Raw genomic sequence first — 7405 nt, forward strand, 5'->3', positions numbered from 1 at the left:
ATAATCAATGATTACTTAATGAAGCCAGTTGTTTAATACAAATCCCTTACAGATAATTTTGAATATGTTGTTGCTGCTAAGTTGTTTCAGTTGTTTCCAACCCTGTGTGACCCCCATAGACAGCAACCCACCAGGCTCCCCCATCCCTGGGATTCTCCAGGCAATAACACTGGAGTGGGTTGCCATTTCCTTCTCCAATGCATGATAGTGAAAAGTGAAAGTGAAGTCGCTCAGTCATATCTGACTCTTTGCGACCCCATGGACTGTAGCCTATAAGGCTCCTCCGTCCATGGGGTTTTCCAGGCAAGAGTACTGGAGTGGGTTGCCATTTCCTTCTCCAATTTTTGAATATAGAATGCATTAAATTTTAAAACTATTTAGGTTGAATTTTTTTCCTATCTCTGACAAATAATTAAGGTAACTTATTATATAAATGCAATTGAGTCCATACCTCCTTGTGTACTCTAAACAAAATACACTGTATTGAAAGTTGGTGTATGAATGATCAAAAAGCCCAGGGAAAATTAGAATATCTCTTGCAGTTTCTCTTCCTCGCTTCTTTACTCATATTTGACTGAAAGTAAATTTGCAGGCTTTTAATTATCCTGCAGCTTGAATTCAACCAGTGATAAGTAGTTATTTAATTTGCTGTCAGCTTTAACTAACCTCAACTGTGACAGAGCAATACAACATTATCTTTAGCAGCATTTGTAAATCAAAGTAGTTTCTTATGGGGAAAATGGTGCTTTCCTATTGTTCTAGAAATTACCTGGGTCTTTTCAGGTGGCTCAGCGGTAAAGAATTTTCCTGTAATTCAGGAGATATCGGTTTGATCCCTGGGTTGGGAAGATCCCCTGGAGAAGGAAATGGCAAACCAATCCAGTATTCTGGACTGGAAAACCACAGGCAGAAGAGCCTGGTGGGTTGCAGTCATGGGATCTCAAAAGAGTCACACACAGTTCAGCAACTAAACAACAGATATGACTTACACTTAAGTGAACACATGATATTTCAATATTTGATTAAAAAAATAAGGCTGAGATATTTCTATACTGAAGACTGCTAATTGGCCAGAAGGTTTTTAGACCAATGATGTTAATCCTCACTAACCCAGTAATTAATTCAGTAAATGTATATTGAATTCTTCCCTTCATGGGAGACTCTTGAAAAAACAAAAACATATAAAAATGGTGGTAGCTTGACTAGATCAAATTGTCAACATCCGCTGGATCATGGAAAAAGCAAGAGAGTTCCAAAAAAGATCTATTTCTGCTTTATTGACTATGCCAAAGCCTTTGCCTGTGTGGATCACAATAAACTGTGGAAAATTCTGAAAGAGATGGGAATACCAGACCACCTGACCTGCCTCTTGAGAAACCTGTATGCAGGTCAGGAAGCAACAGTTAGAACTGGACATGGAACAACAGACTGGTTCCAAATAGGAAAAGGAGTACGTCAAGGCTGTATATTGTCACCCTATTTATTTAACTTATATGCAGAGTACATCATGAGAAACGCTGGACTGGAAGAAGCACAAGCTGGAATCAAGATTGCCGGGAGAAATAGCAATAACCTCAGATATGCAGATGACAACACCCTTATGGCAGAATGTGAAGAACTAAAGAGCCTCTTGATGAAAGTGAAAGTGGAGAGTGAAAAAGTTGGCTTAAAGCTCAACATTCAGAAAACAAAGATCATGGCATCTGGTTCCATCACTTCATGGGAAATAGATGGGGAAACAGTGGAAACAGTGTCAGACTTTATTTTGAGGGGCTCTAAAATCACTGCAGATGGTGATTGCAGCCATGAAATTACAAGACGCTTACTCCTTGGAAGGAAAGTTATGACCAACCTAGATAGCACATTCAAAAGCAGAGACACTACTTTTCCAACAAAGGTCTGTCTAGTCAAGTCTGTGGTTTTTCCAGTAGTCATGTATGGATGTGAGAGTTGGACTGTAAAGAAAGCTGAGCGCCGAAGAATTGATGCTTTGGCACTGTGGTGTTGGAGAAGACTCTTGAGAGTCCCTTGGACTGCAAGGAGATCCAACCAGTCCATTCTAAAGGAGATCAGGCCTGGGTGTTCTTTGGAAGGAATGATGCTAAAGCTGAAACTCCAGTACTTTGGCCACTTCATGTGAAGAGTTGACTCATTGGAAAAGACCCTGATGCTGGGAGGGATTGGGGGCAGGAGGAGAAGGGGATGACAGAGGATGACATGGCTGGATGGCATCATCGACTGGATGGATGTGAGTTTGAGTGAACTCCAGGAGATGGTGATGGACAGGGAGGCCTGGCGTTTTGCAATTCATGGAGTCGCAAAGAGTCGGACATGACTGAGCAACTGAACTGAACTGAACTGAACTGACTGGTATTAAAAGATAAACATGTCAAAATTTATGGATAAGATTTTGGGTTTGAAAGAAGTAGAAACATTCCATGAAATTAAATGATGCTTACTCCTTGGAAGGAAAGTTATGACCAAGCTAGACAGCATTTTAAAAAGGAGAGACATTACTTTGCCAACGAAGGTCCATCTAGCCAAGGCAGTTTTTTTTCCAGTAGTCATGTATGGATGTGAGAGATGGACTATAAAGAAAGCTGAATGTTGAAGAATTGATGCTTTTGAACTGTGGTGTTGGAGAAGACTCTTGAGAATTCCTTGGACTGCAAGGAGATCCAACCAGTCCATCCTAAAAGAGATCAGTCCTGAGTATTCATTGGAAGGACTGATTTTGAAGCTGAAACTCCAATACTTTGGCCACCTGATGTGAAAATTTAACTCATTGGAAAAGACCCTGATTCTGGGAAAGATTGAAGGCGGAAGGAGAAGGGGACAACAGAGGATGAGATGGTTGGATGGGATCACCAACTCAATGGACATGAGTTTGAGTAAACTATGAGATTTGGTGATGGACAGGGAGGCCTGATTTACTGCAGTCCATGGGGTTGCAAAGAGTCAGACACAACTAAGCGACTGAACTCAACTGAAGAATGATACAAGATTTTTGGCCTAGGCAACTAAGAAAATGCAATTGTCATTATCAAAGGTGGGAAAGGCTATGAAATGGGTAGGTGTGACAACAAATCAGTAGATCAATGTTAGATAAATTGATTAAAGTTGCACGTTTGTCATGAGCTCTACCATTTAATATGGAAAACTTTGTTATCACTCAAATGAAAGGAAAATTAATGTGCAAATTAATTCTTTTAAGGCACAGTTAATAGTAGTCATTCAAATATGTTACATTTTTAAGAACTGAGAAGAGAAAATATAACTTTAACATGGATAGATTTATTTACACAGCTGAGCTTATAAAAATTGAAAAATGTTTCAAAAATATGAAATTCTAACATTAAACCATAGCACTATCTTAAATATATCATAATTTCTTCTTTTCTGGATTTATTCAACCAGTTTTATATTATTTCTGTTTATGTAACAATGTATACCAGCTGTTCAGCATGAAAATTTAAAAGGTGATATTATCATTGGCTTTCTTGGGAAACTACTTACTTTTCTGAAGTTGTCTTAGCTTCACATCAGAATTCATAGCTTCACATTAAATATTCTAAATGTAGCTTACATTATTTTCAATGTGATTGTTTCATTTTTTGTTTACTGATAACATGGGCATTTTCAAACAAACCTATTTACTCCTCTGATATCTCAGTATTTGTATCATATTCTTCCACTCCTATGTTCTCTTTCCTTGTTTATTTTCATTTTCTCTCTTTATCTCACTAGTTTTGGTTTTGTAAGCTATTATATTTTCATTGCACTCCTCATTACTTAAATTGTTATCATGCACATTTTTCTACTTTCCCTTTAAGGAAAATACATCAAGAAAAGATATGAAGGCATTTCTGAATTGGCAAAAGCTGACAAGATGAAAAGATTATAGCATGAAGATTTACATAACAAAATATAAAACTTCATTGTAAAACACTGAGGGGATTCATTATAAATTTCATACTTTTATGATTTTAATTGTATTAGAGTTAGCCATTTTTCCAGCCTAAAATTCTTTGAAATACATAAAATGTATATTTCAATTAGAAATTGAAGTGCTCTAAGGGCAGTAAGGAACAGACATGGTATTTGAGTATGTGGATTTGTTGTGACAGGTTTCTTGATTACCTCTGAGTAGCATTGCATCTGTATATTTTATGTGAATGCTACATTTAAGAGAAAAGCATCCCTGTGCTGCACATGTGTATATGAAGAGGTCAGTTAGGTGTAAAGCCTCTATATAAAGTGACAAATGTCAGAACTAGAGTTCTTTATTCTGATCTAGCTATAGACAAGAGATTGCTTTGCTGTGAAACCAAGAAACACATATATGGCATGTCAGTATGATAGTGTGAATTTCACAAACAAATCCAATGTCTAGACTTTTGTGCAAGTCCCTCTGTATGTTATTTATGTTTTTCTAAATGTTGTCTGATCACTTGGAGAGAAATGTGATCAAGCAGTTGTTCATTAATAACTACCAAGCTTATATGTATGGGTACAACTGTTTTTTTTTTTTTTTTTTAATTCCAGGTATGATGGATACTAATGCATGAAGATATTAGCTGTCAGAATACTTACCATATCAAATATTATACATTAAAATTGAAGTGAGATAGTTAAGTTTTCTTTCCTTATATAAATAAATAGATTCCTGTTTTAACAGATAAGAAAAACTCACCAGATCTTGTTGATGATTAATATCCACAGCCTACAGTGTCAAAAATTAAATAGGCAAAATAAGAAAAACAATTTTTCTTAATGCTGAGATACAGCAGCCTTAAACAAGGGAAAATAGATCATCTGCCCACTCAACTTTCAGAAATGGATTTATAAGCTTTATTATTTTGTATAATTTAAAAGCATACTTAGGAGTTTCAGAGCATAAAATCATCAGACAATCAAACTTTTGAATCCTACAGTATTCTTATCTCCCCTATTACCAATGAATCAAAATTTATCTTTTTATAAGCTGGTGTCATGCCATCAGATCAGATCAGTTGCTCAGTCATGTCCGAATCCTTGCGACCCCATGAATCACAGCACGCCAGGCCTCCCTGTCCATCACCAACTCCCGGAGTTCACTCAGACTCACGTCCATCGAGTCAGTGATGCCATCCAGCCATCTCATCCTCTGTCGTCCCCTTCTCCTCCTACCCCTAATCCCTCCCAGCATCAGAGTCTTTTCCAATAAGTCAACTCTTCACATGAGGTGGCCAAAGTACTGGAGTTTCAGCTTTAGCATCATTCCTTCCAAAGAAATCCCAGGGCTGATCTCCTTCAGAATGGACTGGTTGGATCTCCTTGCAGTCCAAGGGACTCTCAAGAGTTTTCTCCAACATCACAGTTCAAAAGCATCAATTCTTCGGCACTCAGCCTTCTTCACAGTCCAACTCTCACATCCATACATGACCACAGGAAAAACCATAGCCTTGACTAAACAGACCTTTGTTGGCAAAGTAATGTCTCTGCTTTTGAATATGCTGTCTAGGCTGGTCATAACTTTCCTTTCAAGGAGTAAGCGTCTTTTAATTTCATGGCTGCAGTCACCTTCTGCAGTGATTTTGGAGCCCCCCAAAAATAAAGTCTGACACTGTTTCCACTGTTTCTCCATCTATTTCCCATGAAGTGGTGGGACCGGATGCCATGATCTTGGTTTTCTGAATGTTGAGCTTTAAGCCAACTTTTTCACTCTCCACTTTCACTTTCATCAAGAGGCTTTTGAGTTCCTCTTCACTTTCTGCCATAAGGGTGGTGTCATCTGCATATCTGAGCTTATTGATATTTCTCCCAGCAATCTTGATTCCAGCTTGTGCTTCTTCCAGTCCAGCGTTTCTCATGATGTACTCTGCATATAAGTTAAATAAGCGGGGTGTTAATATATAGCCTTGACGAACTCCTTTTCCTATTTGGAACCAGTCTGTTGTTTCATGTCCAGTTCTAACTGTTGCTTCCTGACCTGCATACAAATTTCTCAAGAGGCAGATCAGGTGGTCTGGTATGCCCATCTTTTTCAGAATTTTCCACAGTTCATTGTGATCCACACAGTCAAAGGCTTTGGCATAGTCAATAAAGCAGAATAGATGCTTTTCTGGAACTCTCTTGCTTTTTCCATGATTATGCCATATCTAACTGCAAATCTGGTTGTTATACATCCTGGTAAATTCCTTCTGGAACTCCTCACTAAGGAGAAACCTCTTAAATATTGCAAAGATGATCCTCATGATGACCCGGGTCCTGTAATTTAACTCCCCAGAACCCTGAGTCAAAAATGCTTCTCCACATACGTATAGTACTGTTTCACATCTCTACACTGTGTATCTTCAGAATTCATGGAAACCACTGCCCAGAATGGGTTATTTGTGTTCTTCTTACAGACTCCTATAATTGGCTCAGAGCTGTAAAGGTCACAATTCACATAATCACTTAATCTTCACAACAGCCCTATGCATTAGATAACATTATTCCATTCATAGATAACTGGGGCACAGAAGAGTTTGGCAAAAGTATTATAAGTGGTAAAACTGGGTTGAATTCAGAGAGCCTGGGGTGACAATCTCTGCACTTGACCACTGCACTACAGAGAATCTTACACATACACTGCTATCATCCCATTACCCCTGTGAGTGTAAGCGTGAACGTTGCTATGGTGTACAACTCTTTGCAACCCCATGGACTGTAGCCTGTCAGGCTCCTGTGTCCATGAAATTCTCCAGGCCAGAATATTTGAGTGGGTTGCCATTCCATTCTCCAGGGGATCTTCCCAACCAAGGGATTGAACTCAGGTCTCCCGCATTGCAGGCGGATTCTTTACCATCTGAGCCTCCGATTCAAACTCCTAGTTCCAAGAATCCTTTTAATATATTGTCGTCAGATAGAGGATGTATCAGATGTTAAACTGGTAAGAACAGATGCTACATTTGATGTTAGCCAAAGGGTAAGAGAATTTTTCATTCTTTCTCTTCTGACAGTTTCTTGAAGACAAAGGTTCATCTTACTCAATTTTGTGTAAAAAAGTACCCATCATTGTAGTTATTTCCCAACAATGCAATATACAAATATATTGAATTAAATTTAAACATATGTTAAATATCTTTTATCCAGTTTCTGACACATTACTTAATTTTTTGAAGGGTTAAAGGAAAGAAACAAAGGTAAGAAGGAAGAGGGAAGAAGAAGAGATAGGCTACTTATAGAGTATTGCAGAAGAATAATTAAAAGGACAATTTCTCCCAACCAAGGAGCACTCCACAAAGGGAGTAGAGAAAGAATACATTTTTATTATTTAATTAGTGGTGCCCATCACAGGCAATCTGCTGAAATTGTAAAGACAGAAATCTAATCCATTTATATGGACAACAACTGCAATCAATGACAGACATATTTTTAAGGT

At 38.0% G+C, this 7405-nt stretch overlaps 1 non-coding gene across 1 annotated transcript; it reads right to left on the reverse strand.

Moving 5' to 3' along the window:
* Window positions 1-6767: 6767 nt before the first annotated feature.
* LOC112447639 (U2 spliceosomal RNA) lies at window positions 6768-6962 on the reverse strand. The gene has a single exon (XR_003035824.1). It is a non-coding gene; the product is annotated as a U2 spliceosomal RNA (small nuclear RNA).
* Between the last annotated feature and the right edge of the window lie 443 nt (window positions 6963-7405).

This window comes from Bos taurus, chromosome 7 (genome assembly GCF_002263795.3).
Source record: "Bos taurus isolate L1 Dominette 01449 registration number 42190680 breed Hereford chromosome 7, ARS-UCD2.0, whole genome shotgun sequence".
Taxonomy (NCBI): Eukaryota; Metazoa; Chordata; class Mammalia; order Artiodactyla; family Bovidae; genus Bos; species Bos taurus.